General features: G+C 44.1%; 1 protein-coding gene across 1 annotated transcript in view; it reads right to left on the reverse strand.

Moving 5' to 3' along the window:
• Positions 1–15,134, reverse strand: part of CNTNAP5 (contactin associated protein family member 5) — an 860,931-nt gene that overhangs the window by 367,220 nt on the left and 478,577 nt on the right. The window lies entirely within an intron of this gene.

Below are 15,134 nucleotides of genomic sequence, written 5' to 3' on the forward strand. Positions count from 1 at the left end.
TCTTTCTTTTTTTTAAGCACAAGATTGTAATATGGATAACGTGCTCCTATGCTTCCTTCCACTGTATTATTTATAGACTACATTGCTCAAATACATTGCTATGGTTTGCTTGTCTAATTTTATGATGGCCTTGCTAAACAAAAATACTCTTGCTAGCTAGTGCTTACAGAAGGAGCACTTAACACCACGTGAATGATGACAGCTGGCTCTGGCGTTGCTTTTATTAGGCACTCTTGCTGTTCAAATAGAGCAGTATTTGGCGTGAACACATTGGGAAGTTTGCAAGATGAGAAAAGAAGTGAAGGGCTTTAACTCCTAAATCTCGGATAGCAGCCTCCAGACTTTTGGGTATAAAAAGACATTAAAGACTATCAAGTTCATTCCATAGCTTCAGGCAATATTTGCCCAAAACCAAGAGTCGTGTTGAGTTTTGTTAGCTTCATATGCAGTTTATCCCCCAGCTACTGAGAGCAGATGTTGTTAAAGCTCAAAAGGTTCAAATTATTAAACAAATAATCACAAGGTACGTGCTCTCAGCTGAATGCATCAGTAGACATGATGAACTTTGGGTGGGCAAGATACAGATAGAAAACTAGTCATGATTATGGTTGGGAGCTAAACAAAATATAAGAAGAAAGTGCCAGAGGCACGCAAATAAGCAAAGAAGAGTGTGAGCAGTCAAGAAGACTTCGTAGAGTAGGTAGGATTTGAACTAGACTTTGACAGATGGGCTGGATTTGGGCAAAAGAAACTGGGAAGGGAGCTCCAGACACGCGAAATAGCAGCAAGTGCCTGGAGGCTGGAAGGCAGCTGGCTGCTTTGCGGCCGGCAGCGGTGCACTTCTGGAATCCCATCACACTCCTATTTTCCTTCTCAATCCTGTCAAAATGCAGCTGGGATGTAACTTCATGGCCCTCAGTGCCATTACCTTCCCTTTGTAAGACGTCTGCTTTTAGGTTTCTTATCTAGCTTTCTTCTCTCGAGCTTCTTTAAGGCAGAAACTATGTATGTATGTCCTGGAACATAGTAGACGCTCAGTAAATGCACACAGATGGAATGATGAATTATTCATCATGTAGTAGGAGGTAAAGATAGACAGGGAGGAACAGGTGAGGCCAGAAGACTGCAAAAGTCAAGCAGGAGGACTTGGATTCTTGGGTTTAATGCCTCAGGCTCCATCATGTGCTGGAGGTCACGTGAAATGCATGTACAGAATCTGATGGTCAGAATAGCTACAGTCGCAATAACATATGCATTTGGGGAAGTGGGAGAGACATCGTAGGCAAACCCTGTCTAAAGGAAAAATTCTTGGCTACTTTGCTTTTCCTATTTCAAAACCAGGAGAGGTATATCTACATTTAGGATAATTCTATTGAGAAAAATTGAGTTGGGAATCCACTATGATGTGGAGAATGCAGTGGTTGCAAATGGACATTTTAATGCAGACAAGAGTTCACCCTTGAGACCTCTTCTTCTGGATCCTCATAGAAGTGTGCAAAATGCAGATCAGAGGTAAATCGATCATGGAATCCTGGGCTCTTGGAGGTGTGAGGATTTGCCCAGCTATTTATTGATAGCTGGCTTTCCTCTACTTCTCAGGTGCCTCTGAGGTTGAAGAATTATTTAATATCACAGAAAACAACAGTAATTTGTATTACTCTCCTTACTATTTGTTCCAGTTTCTCCCAACCACATGTTCTCATTTCTACCCGCAATGCGTGGGTCTTCTCACATAAACTCCAGAGTGTCAGCTCAACATGAGTAAGCATGATAATTGGAATGACCTTTAAAATGCATATTCCTTTTGTCACTTTCAGATACTTGGGATTTACCAAATTGCTAGCTGAAATATCAGTCCCACCTTTACACTGGTGTTTATTTTGAGTAGGCTGACTTTTTCTCATATTTTTCTAAGTGTAGCGGTGTAGCCTATATACTATTAGAATTGAATTACTAGAAGCCTAACCCTTTAACCGTGGCAGCCAGAGAAGGGATGGGGGATGGTGGGAGGAGAGTAAGAGAGTGGTATGAATGGCTGACAGGAATTCCCAGCACACACATGTTTTGGGAAAATGTGGGGAGTTTGTTTTCAGCTAGAACACCAGTGAAAAAATTTCTTTTCACCAAAAAAAAAAAATAATAATTTTACACCTCTTATCCTCTAAGTCTCCACAGCAAACAAGGATTTCAGCAGAGGACACACAGAACACTGAGATCAGAGTCATCAGCCAGAAGTTCCTAGAAAGCCGTGGAGAGGACAAAGCTCTGAGAAAGTCACTGAGAAAAGTTTGCAGTGACCTCTGTACAGATGCTTTTGTAGAGCCTGAAGATGACAATGTCCACATCCCCTTTCCTGCCAGGCTGCCCTCTCTGCAGTATAAAGTAGCCTTCCTCTCAGGTTCCCTCCCGGTGCTCTAGTTATGTGCATGAGGACACTCGTGGCATTTTGGAGCATATATGTTTATTTCCATGATTATTTGGTTCAAATGTGTGTCCTTCCATGGAGCTTTCTGAAGTGAGAGATTATCTACTGTGGTTGGCACTCAAGTATATCCTCAGCTTCTACCCAGCACCTGGCACAGCAGAAAGGTTCCCAACACAAGAGATGAAAGAGAGAATAAATGAACGAATGAATGAATGAATGATTCATAATAGTAAATAATAATAATAATAATAATAATAAAAAGCAGGTTCCTGATCCAAGGAAGATCAGAGCAGGGGAAATCAATGACATGCCTCTATGAGCAAAAACTCTCTGTCTTGCTCACTTTTGGATCTCCAGGCAGAGAAATGTGCCTGGCACAGAGTAAGCACGCAAAGAAGATTTCATAAATGAATAACTAGGTCACAGAGGAAGATGAGCAGAGCACAGGCAGTCTCTCAGCTAGTAGGACCTAGAAGTATGCATCAGGATTCACGGGCTAGTATCATATTGTGTGTGAACACATACACAACTATGTGCATACACAAATGCTAATGTTGATACAAGTGATTCTCATTTCAGAGTGTAGGGTTTTACACTTCTCAATACGATGATTTGATCGAACCTATAAACCTAGAGTTACTTACGAACCACATCTGAGAAGATTTCCACATCCAAAGCAGGGAGAGCCCCCTACCTAATTATTACAGTCACCATTATATTTTTCAGCATGGGTAAAAGCAGGTAGCAAGGTGATGCTAACATTTTGTCGTAATAAAGTTAATGGTGTTCTGGATGTACTAGACATCACACAAGTTCAGAGACTGTAAAATCTGGCAAGACATAAAATCCAACTTAATCTACATTCTCTCAAATAACTCTCTGTTTTAGCTTTGTGTGTTCCCGTTGCAATTCTCAGGTGTTCAGATATCTACTGCTAGGTCTACGGTTCTCCCAGCATTAGGAGAGAAGAGCTCTGCAGTGGGCCTAGTAAATCATGTCCAAGAGATATTTTTAAGATGAAGCTAAAGCTAGAGGGAAGATTTCACATCTGTAACTTGAATCTAGTGAAAACATTAATCATTTGTCTAAAAAATAAAATAGGTTATGTACGTAGGTAAATTATTCAGAGAAATGTCATCGTTTTCTGCCTGTGGATGGGCTTTCTAAAATCTGGCCTGATCTACACAGAACCCTATCCATTTCCGTCTCTCTCGCTTTTAACTTTAAGAACTTTTCTTTCCGACCTCAGTCAATCCTTGCCAAAATTCCAAGAGGCAGGCAGGAATAATATTGCCTTGCTTTTGTTTAACACTTTGCAGTTATAACATGTTATCTACATTTGACAACTAGGGGAGCTAAGATACAAAGAAGTTACATGTGCGTTGTGTCCAAGATTGGGCTAAAATGGAAACGGCACAGGCTTTCCCACCTTAAAATCCTCAGTCTGATTCCATTTTGAGGCAAGTTAGTAAATTTATGTGAATATCGGTTTTCTCAGGTGACAACCGGGGAGACTGATGCTCCCTTTGGGCATTGTAAGCGTTAAAGTGGATGGCATCTATGATGCTACTGATGCCCGTGATAGAGATGCAGGAGTATCAGTCCAGCCTTCAGAAGTCCATGTCACAATTAAACCCACACGGCCTAATTGGAATTCTATGAACTTCCTCTGAAATATCTTAATTCAAAATGTAAGTAGCATAGCGCTAACTTTAAATTTAATGTTTCACTGCAGACACAGGTGAGAACCTTTTACTGCAGGTCAGACCTGCCTTTTTCCCAACTGAAAACATATTACACTCCTTTTCTCTTCCAACTGTGTCTATAAATGGCGCTTGTAATGGGTCATCGATGAAGGCTTTTGTACCAGGGAAAAACAGCATCCAAGGGCTTCAGGTGGTTCACCTCAAGGGCCCCATGAGTGGACATCAATGCAAATGAGGAAAAAATTAATGTGACATTGGCTGTGTACAAGGCAGTGCTCTTCAGAGAACACGAGAAACAGGTGGAAGGCTCTTATCGGGATGTTGGATGAAGGCTTACTGAGATATCGATCATGTAAAGGAATCAATACCAAGGAATCTCTTTCTTCTTTTCATTAATTTAGGAACGTTCTCTGCTTCACAAAAGTGGCTTGAGATAAAAAGTCTCCTTCACTACTCTGTTATCTAAAACATCTAATTCTTTCTCATCTAAAACATCTAATAATTTCTTTCTTTTCCTTCCTTCCTTCCTTCCTTCCTTCCTTCCTTCCTTCCTTCCTCTCTCTCTCTCTCTCTCTCTCTCTCTCTCTTTCTTTCTTTCTTTCTTTCATAGTCTCACACACTGTGCCCCCCAGGCTTTCCTTCCTTCCTTCCTTCCTTCCCTCCTTCCTTCCTTCCTTCCTTCCTTCCTTCCTTCCTTCCTTCCTTCCTTCCTTCCTTCCTTCCTTCCTTCCATAGTCTCACACACTGTGTCACCCAGGCTAGAGTGCAGTGGCACGATCTTTGCTCACTGCAACCTCTACATCCTGTGTTCAAGCGATTCTCGTGCCTCAGCCTCCCCACCAGCTGGGATTACAGGCATGCGCCACCATGCCTGGATAACTTTTGTATTTTAGTAGAGATGGAGTTTGGCCATGTTGGACAGGCTGGTCTCGAACTCCCGGTCTCCACCAGACTGGGCCTTCCAAAGTGCTGGGATTACAGGCATGAGCCACTGCGCCTGACCTAAAACATCTGAATTTCTAAGCCAGTATACCTCAGGATAGGTATGATCCAGAGCCCCAGGGACTTCGTAGACATTTTCTTCCTGATACGTTGACATGTATGTAGTACCTCAATTGCATAACTACAGCATTTGGAATGAACTCCTCATCTTTGGAAGTGCTCGTGGTAATTCACCTGGCTCATTGTTCTGGCTTCATTTTCAGCTTCAATATGTCAGATTACCAATCAGTGGGGAAGGATTCTCACCACCATCTGATGGGCCAGAATGAAGTGCCACCCTGGCTTGCTCAGCCCTCTGTGTTTTCCACGAATAAAGGCTCTTTTGTGCCCTTCCATATGCACAGGTGGAGAAGGACCATTTCAGCAAGATAATGATCCACTTTTCTTGTAAAAACAAGTGACGATAGAGATGAGGTTTGTCACAGGACACAGATGCACTCATTCAAGGTCGCTTCTTCTAATCAAATCCAGGTTTCCCATTTCTCCAAAACCCTCTTCTTTTCTGAGATTCAAACAGGTATGAGACAGACAGGGGAAGGAAGCCCTTATTAAAGAAGTAGAGAAATGAATCAGTGCTTTTTCTGGGCAGTTCCAGATGGAACACCTTTACAAAATCAGCTTGAAGCCTATCTCCTCAAGTCAGTCACTCCCAGCAAGTTCCCAGCTTCTCCTATTCCCCAATCAGCTCAAATAACTAGATCAAGACCAGTGTCTCACGGGAGCCCTGAGCTCATTCTGTGTCTATCTCAGTGCGTTCTTTAGGAGATGGTGACAGTGAGCTGCGAGGATACCGATGATAACCCGTGAGGCACCGAGGTGCTCCATAGCCCTTCTCTCCCTGCTTTAATTTAACCACCTTTGTGATGTTAATGCAAGACAAAAGTATTTTCCACTTCACAGTCCTGCTGAAGAATGCGGGGTGCTTTCCCACAGCAGGGTTAGAAGTAGCACAGTGCCAGGACAGACCTAATCTCTCCAAATAGACTCCATGAATTGCAGCCAGGCTCTACCACATATAGGCTGTGTGACTTCGGGCAAGTTACTTAGTGCCTCTGTGCCTCCAATTTATTGTGTGTAAAATGGAGTTAATAATACTAACCTCACCACATTGTGGTGAAGATTAAAGTCTCTCTCTCTCTCTCTCACTCTGTCTCTGTCTCTCTCTCTCTCTCTCTCTCACACACACACACACACACACACACACACACACATTGTCACACTGTCCTGGCCCACAGTAAGCATTATTTAAAGATTCACTATTAACGTGGCTGGTCTCTCAAGTTTTAAACCGTTTTGTGCGCTGGCAAGTATATGCCGGTTCTGATTTCGGTTCTCTTGCATCCACTGCTGCCAAAGCAGCCCCTCCAGTATGGACAAACAGACATTCAGCACCGCACCCCTTCCTAACCCCAGCTTTACACTGTCCACGTGAGAGCCCCTGGAGCACCCCTCCTTGACCTCCCTAAATCCAGCCTGCTCTTTGAGTTCCTCAGGACGCGCTGCTTCCTCTGTAGCCCCTCCCTGGCCTGCTCTGGCCACCCAAGCCCACGTCTCCTCTTTCTCTGGCCTTTTGGTAACAGGCTTTCCATATTTATATATGAATATACTGAGGAATATATATATTGAGGAATCAGCAAAACCTGAATTAGAAGCCTGGTTTTTCCAAATACTAAGACATGACCTCGGCAGTCACTGAACCTCTCTAAGAATTGGTTGTCTTATCTAGAACGCGGCGATAACCGAACAACACAGTGTTTCTCAAATTTGAGTGTGCATCCGAGTCACCTGGAGGATAATTAAAATGCAGATGCCCGGGCCCCTACCCTACATTTCTGATCTAGTAGAATTGGGTTGCTGCCTGAGACTTGCATGTCTAACAAGTTGCCAGGTGACACCGATGCTGCAGTCCTGGGGGCCATACTTGAGAACCCGCTCGGCAGGCCTTGCAGACTATGGAGAGAATTCAATGAAATAACGTTTAGGAATGTTTGCTCAGTAAGTGTGACATAAAATATAACTTTTTTTTTCCCCTCTGTGAAATAGACCACAAATGATAAATAGTAAAGCAGAAGAGATCTTGTTTGGATTTTGGCCCCATCCCATGAGTTAAGGGAGAACAGCATATTGTACCATTTCTCACTTCAGAGTTAGAAGCTCCGATTGTGTGGGTACTGCCCTTACAATGGCTTTTCTGGCGCCCAATGGAAAGGCTTTCGATTTTAGAGAAGGACTAAAACATATGTATTACCGCGCAATGTAATCTTTTTATATTACCCACTGTTTTTAACACGCTCCCACACACAGGGTGGGTTTTTAGCAGGAGTCTGTTTATGGGAGGTGATCCAACGGAATGCTTGCCAACTCTCCGTGTTTACTGTACTCCAAACCCTGAACCAACAAGGTAAGAATTTTGACCAGAGAGTTCAGCAGATGCATTCTTTTTCTTTTCTTTTCTTTTTTTTTTTTTTTTTTTTGAGACCGAGTTTCGCTCTGTCTGCACCCTGGAGTGTAGTGGCGCAATCTTGGCTCACTGCAACCTCTGCCTCCTGGGTTCAAGCGATTCTCATGCCTCCGCCTCCAGAGTAGCTGGGATTACAGGCATGCACCACCATAGCCAGCTAATTTTTTTTTTTTTTTTTTGTATTTCAGTAGAGACAGGGTTTCACCATGTTGGCCAGGATGGTCTCGATCTCCTGACCTCGTGATCCACCCGCCTCGGCCTCCCAAAGTGCTGGGATTACAGGCGTGAGCCACCATGACTGGCTTTCTTAAACAAGTGTGCGTGGGAGAAAATACAGTGATGATGGAGAGATAAGCTACATTTCATAACTTATTTGCCACAAGAAATGTAATGCAGTGCTCCACATGTGATCTCCTCTTTGGAAAAAGTAAACGATTTAATTTTAGAAAGGATTACAGCAAAAAGTCTCCACAGGATGCAAAAGCAAAGACCACAGAAAAAGCACCCTGCTTCCATATCTGGCTTTGCCACCCTCTATGTGGCCTCCATTTCCTCCTGTGCACAACCAGAGCTGGGGGATCTCCTCGGATCTTCCACAGTAGCATCACTGTGTGAGGAAATGATGAAGGAATGGGCCATGTGACCGTCCAAGTTCTTGGTGGGCACCAGAAGGCCATAAGAAATCAGTGTCTGTCTAATCATTTTTTATATGTATAGATTATGAGGTTCAATTGTAATATTGCTGCATGCATCGATTGCTTAGTGGTCAAATTAGGTCTTTCAGGGTATCCATCACCAGAACAATGTACATTGAACCTGTCAGAAGTTTTTGAACCAGAGCAACTCTGTCTTGAATAGGGGTTGGGTAAAATAAGGCTGAGACATATTGAACTGCATTCCGGGAGATTAGGCATTCTTAGTCACAGGATGAGATAGGAGGTCGACAGGACTGGTGTCACAAGATACAAGTCATAAAAGACCCTGCTGATAAAAAAGGATCCAGTGAAGAAGCTGACCGAAACCCACCAAGTCAAGATGAAAGTGATCTCCACTCGTCCTCATTGCTCATTACATGCTAGTTACAATGCACTAACATGCTGAAAGACTCCTACCAACGCCATGGCAGTTTACACATGCCGTGGCAATGTCTGGGAGTTACCTTATATAGTCTGAAAAGGGCAGGAACCCTCAGTTCTTGGAATTGTCTGTCCCTTTCCCGGGAAAACTCATGAATAATCTACCTCTTGTTTAGCATATAATCAAGAAATGACTATGAGCATGCTCAGTCAAGCAGCCCATGCCACTGCTCTGCCTGTGGAGTAGCCATTCTTTTATTCCTTTACTTTCTTTCTTTCTTTTTTTTTTTTTTTTTTTTTGAGATGGAGTCTGGCTCTGTTGCCCAGGCTGGAGTGCAGTGGCCAGATCTCAGCTCACTGCAAGCTCTGCCTCCCGGGTTCACGCCATTCTCCTGCCTCAGCCTCCCGAGTAGCTGGGACTACAGGCGCCCGCCACCACGCCCGGCTAGTTTTTTGTATTTTTTTTAGTAGAGACGGGGTTTCACCGTGTTATCCAGGATGGTCTCGATCTCCTGACCTCATGATCCGCCCATCTCGGCCTCCCAAAGTGCTGGGATTACAGGCTTGAGCCACCGCGCCCGGCCCCTTTACTTTCTTAATAAACTTGCTTTCACTTTACTCCATGGAGTCACTCCAAATCTTTTATGGTGCGAGATCCAAGAACTCTCTCTGAAGGTTTGGATCGGGACCACTTTTCAATCACAAACCCATTAAGTAATTTCTCATTATCCACCTCACTCACTTTTCCATTGCCTGTCATTCCACACTCTCTGAGTCCATGTGTCCACATTATTAACTCCTACTTACAAGTGAAAACATGCAATATTTGTCTTCTTGTGTTTAACTTGTCTCACTTAAGTACCATCCATGTTGCTGCAAAAGAGTGTCCATCGATCTTTATAAAGTTGTGTAGACAATATTGGGGAGAGGTGGAGTCACTGCTGTTATATAAGCACCGCCACCTCCCACAGGCTGTGAAGTGTGTTAGAAGGAAAGATCAAGCTGTGACGTTCATGGGTACCTCACAACAAATAGTTACGCTTGTCAGCAGCTGTAGCTGCTCTAGAACCACACTTTCCTCCAGCCAAAATACCCCTCACTGAGGCATACCAGAGGATCTGATCATTTTCCTTGTTATTCATGAAGGCTTTGTTTGTAGTGGGAAGCAGGGGAGGAGCTGAGAGAGGAAAATCAGGAAAGCTCAGAGATAGAAGAAACTCAGTGAACACCTGCAGCATCCCTTGGGTTGATTTCAACACCTCTTTGGAGAAAGGGACTTTGGGACATGGAGGGAGCTGCAAAAACTTTTCAGAGAGACTCTGGCCAGGATAGTGGCTGTTTGAGGCCCTGGGTGGGGCAGGAACCATCCCTCTCTCCACACCCACACCAGCTTTGCAGATTCCACACAATGCTGCGTCCTCCAGGAGCAGAAGTTTTACAGCATGGTTCTCAAAGTATGACCACCAGGCCAGCCCAGTAGCAGCAGCATCACCCAGGAATTTCTTAGAAATGCAAATTTCCAGGCTCCACCCCCGTAATTTGTGTTTTAACAAGCATTTCTGGTGATTCTGATGTTAACATGTTCCAATTTGCCTATAAGATTTAAAGAGGACCTCACTCTCAGGTTTCTGCAAATGCAGGATCCACAAATGCATGAACCTAGAAGTCGGGGTCTCCTTAAATTTTATTCTCTAGGCTCACTCTAGTCCTGATCTTGAGACTAATGCTTTAGGAAAATCTGAAGACCACAACCTTGGCACCCAAATTGATGAGTGCTTTCCTAATGGGCCATGGCTGGTGGCCCTGAGGGGCAGGTCCTCTGAACAAGTGGGACCAAAGCCCAAGGGGAGTCACAAAGCGGACTGATTTGGGAGGGGGGATGCATGTGAAATATTCACATGGGAATCTCCTCAGAAACTACTGAGGATCACTTGCAGCAGTGGGATCTGGGGAAAGACTGGCGGGGCACTTAAGCCTCTTCTCTCCCTGTGGAAACCAGAGAAGTGGCAAACCTTTGGCCAGAGGAATTAACGCGGTGAACGTCTAATTGAGCATCCACTGCATTCCAGTCATGCAATTGAACACCTGACTTATCGCACGCTCTCATTTCTCTCTCCCTCTCTCATTCAACTCTTAGCACAAAGGTAGGTTTTCTGATCCTGGCTTTGCAAAAGAGAAAACATGAACAAAAGTTTAAATAATGTGTATTACATCTCAGGCTGTGGGCGGGGTGGATTTAAACATGTCCTGCTGCCTCTCAAAGCTGCTGCCACGTGCACTGTGATTCTGAACTTTTTCCAGGTATGTCCTCTGCTTCTCCCAATCTCAGACACCTTCCTCATCAGCATCCCTGTTTTTCCCCTCCTGGTATGGCTTCATACCTTGGAGCCTGTCTCCTGTGGATGCTCTTGAACAGCATTTGCTAATCTGCCTCTCCTGTCCTGGATCTTGAACTTCACAGGACTGGACACGGCTCCTGAAATTGACTGGGAATCATCTACATGGACGTGGGGCGGAGACTCTTTGAACCTGGCTCACCTTACTCCACTCAGGCCCTGCTAGACATTGCATATCACTCTGAACGTCCCCTCATGGAAGGAATTGCATTAGGCACATAAATGTTACAAAGAATCTGACATATTGCATATTCTTGAAAATTCGATCTGGTTGAGCATGAGAAAAGAAAACAACTTTTATGTGAGGAATGCAAGTCCTTTTACTGATCAGGCCCATGAAACATTAAAAGGACACCCCAGTCATACTCGACACCCCCACTTTGTGCTGTGTACTTATCTCTTGGAACTGCTTGTTGTTAATCTAATCATGCTGCACTGGACACACTACAACCCACACCCTACAGCTTAACAATATACAACCAATCGCTAATCAAATCTGTCACCTGTAAACCATTGAGAATTCCTGGCAGAACTTTATGTCAGTTCACTCCTTGTCCTCATATTTGCCTTTAGAAACCCAGTTGCAACAGCTGCTAATCCAAGTGTCTATTCAGGGCAACTTGAATCCGTGCTCCTGGATTGCCTCAAGCAAGCTTGGCCCAAATGAACTCTCTACTTATATTAATTTTGCGTCAGCTTTTTCCTTTTAGGTCGACAATCGGAAAATGGGGTTACACATTTAGAGACATGGACCCACAGTGACTGCCATTTCCAGATCAGTGCCTCTTTGCTAGATAGTACTGGGGAGAGAATACTCACAGTGCCTGACTCTTGATCAGAACTTCGGCCCTGTGGGACCTTGAGAACACTGACATACGTCTCCAGGTCTTAGCTTTCCCCTTTTAGAAAGTGGGGATATCAGTGCCTCTGGACTCCCAGGGCTTCTAGAGCCTTTACAGCATCACATCCTGCTCAGGGAGAGATGTAAGTCAGTCTCACTCTCTCGCTCAACGCCTACCTATAAGACAGAACTACAGAGGGTGAATCAACAGCTGTTCACCGAATGAAGCCTTATTGAAAGTGACTTTCCTCTGTGATAGATTAGATCAGGGGTCCTCAAGCCCTGGGCCACAAACCAGAACCAGTACTGGTCCGTGGCTTCTTAGGAACTGGAACAAACAGTAGAAGGTGAACAGCGGGTGAGCAAGCGAAGCTTCGTCTGTTCTTACAGACAATCCTCGTCGCTCACATTACTGCCTAAGCTCTGCCTCTTATCAGATCAACTTCAGGATTAGATTCTCACAGAAGTACAAACCCTATTGTAAACTGCATGTGAAGGATCTAGGCTGCACACTCCTTATGATAATCTAATGCCTGATGATCTGTCATCGTCTTTAATCACTCCCAGATGAGACCATCTAGTTGCAGGAAAACAAGCTCAGGGCTCCCACTGACTTTGCATTATGGTGAGTTGCATAATTATTATACATCACAATGTAACAATAATAGAAATCAAGTGCACAATAAATGTGCGTGCTAGAATCACCCTAAAACCATCCCTCCCCAAGCCCCCAGTCCCTGAATGCCAAAAAGGTTGGGGACCGCTGGCTTAGACTATTGTGTTTTGCCTACTTCAAGTCAAAGAGGCTGGAAAGATGGTTATTATGAAGGACAGGGGCTTAGGGTGCAGAAATTATGAGGCTGGTGGTTTGGTCTGCAGAAGAGAGGCAGCAGCTGCAGACTGTGTCCTAGAGGTTCAGAAGGACCGTGAACAGGGCACAGTGTGGGTCAGGAATGCCTTATTCTAATTGCTGCTGCTTCCTTCCCCCATCCTGCCCATGCACTGCCAGGCACTGGAGATGCTCAACACCAACACCTTCCTGCTTCCAGAGCTGTGCGCTAGGCCAGTTCTTCCAACTCCTTTCCTCCCAGAAGCCAGAAGATTCGGTAATTTTGCCCATCCCTGAGATGCACATCGGTTAAAGTTTCTTAATCCCTGAGAAGAGACCCTTTCCGCTTTTGCTCAGGATGAAATGTCAAAGGTGGTTTGTAAACAGTGTAAACCGGGCAGCAGATGTCAGGGTCTTAGGTACCACCTCAAAAGGAAGTTGCTTAAAGGAACTAAACTGGAGGGAGCCCTTGAGATTTTGGAACATTGGTGCCTCAGGTAGGAATGCTACTTATTTATTTATTTATTTATTTATTTATTTATTTATTTATTTATTTTTGAGACGGAGTCTCACTCTGTCGCCCAGGCTGGAGTGTAGCGGCACCGTCTCGGCTCATTGCAACCTCCATCTCCTGGGTTCAAGCGATTCTCCTCTCTCGGCCTCCCAAGAAGCTGAGATTAGACATGTGTCACCACGCCTGGCTGGTTTTTGTATTTTTAGTAGAGATAGGGTTTTACCATATTGGCCAGGCTGATCTCAAACTTCTGACCTCAGTTAATCCACCTGCCGTGGCCTCCCAAAGTACTGGAATTACAGGCGTGAGCCACCGTGCCCGGCCGGAATGCTGCTTTAGATGTCTTTAGATTTAGATGTCTTTAGATTTTCCCACGTGACCAGCACTAAGACTCTTTAAGTATGTAAGATGCTGCGTTGGGGCCAGCATAAAAGAAAAGCTGGCAGGGTGGGATCCCACTTCACTTTGAGAGAGAAAAAGAAGGGGTAGGATAACCACAAAGAGGCAGATGGAGACCTGGGTCTCTACGGCCTGTAACAAGGGATTGGAAAGGAGTCTCAGAGTAAGAAGAGATTCTCAGGCTGTCCTCTGTGGGCTTTTCAGACAGCTGTCCAGGTAAGGAAAACCACTGCCAGCCTATTCCCCTCCTCTCTCCCACCAAATAGCAAGCTCCTTGAAGGCAAAGAGTTTGTACTTAACCTGAAATCCAGTTCACACTGATTCACACATTAAAAGTGAAACACCAAATTCAGAAACCACCTGCCCTTGTAACTCCTGCCCCTCTTCAGATAACATTAAATATGAGTTCAAGAAATAGTGACTCAAGCACAGTCCCTTGCCGCAGCTTTCCCTTCTGTTAGACACAGCGCCTGGTAAATCAAGAAAAACTTAACCATTTACCCACGAAACTAAACACAATCCCTTATTATACAATTAACGAAAGCACAATTGTACGTAATCCAATTATACAAGACTACAATTACACAAAACTAATGATGCAGTGCATATGGCAATGACTTTCATGCAATCGAAAATAATGAGAGCTTGCTTGATTAAAAATTAAGGTAGCATTAGAGACCCCTATTGATAAATATTCCCTGTATTGATCAACACTTTGGAAGAGGCTGCACTGGCTGATGAAGTAGGATGCTTCTCCCACGCCATTACTAAACACTATTGGTCTGGCAACCATTGCCTGCAATAACTTTTATTCTCCAAGCTCTAAACTAGCACATTTTAATGAAGCACATATTTTATTACCACTTTTTCAGCTGGTCAAATAGAAAAAAAAATAAAGCAGAAGAGACAGAAAATCTGCATGATTTGTTGATGATCCCATGCATAGCGATGTTAACGGAGAAATGTGTGGAAAGTTTCACCAAGTTATGCAGCTCATTTCAGCGTTAGCAGAGACTATGCACTGCATGGCCGATTTCTGTGCCCCTCAGTAGAGTCACCTGCTACTACTCATTATTCCTCTCCCGAACTGGGCAATCACCTGCCTAGTTGTATGCAAGCTCTCTTCCAATCCACCTTTCTCACTTCTTCTTGAGTACTCTTTCTGCTAGGAAAAGCTAGCCACCTTCCTCCATGGTTCTCACCAAGAGCATGAAACCAAATCTCACTGGTACACAAAGTTCTTCATGACTGGTCCTGCCCCCACATCTCTGGACATATTTACACCAGGTGCACCATCCACAGTGACCTACCATCCCTACTGAGCTATATATTATTTAATCTAAGACACCACTAATTGTAAGATATACCATTATTTTATATGCCACTATGAAAAATAGATATTGCCAACTCAACTATTAGAGATTTCAAATGCCAAAAAAGTATTTTGAGTTGATGAAATACTTGCAATCCATGCTTTCTCCTGCT

Source organism: Macaca fascicularis, chromosome 12 (genome assembly GCF_037993035.2).
Source record: "Macaca fascicularis isolate 582-1 chromosome 12, T2T-MFA8v1.1".
In the NCBI taxonomy this organism is placed as follows: domain Eukaryota; kingdom Metazoa; phylum Chordata; class Mammalia; order Primates; family Cercopithecidae; genus Macaca; species Macaca fascicularis.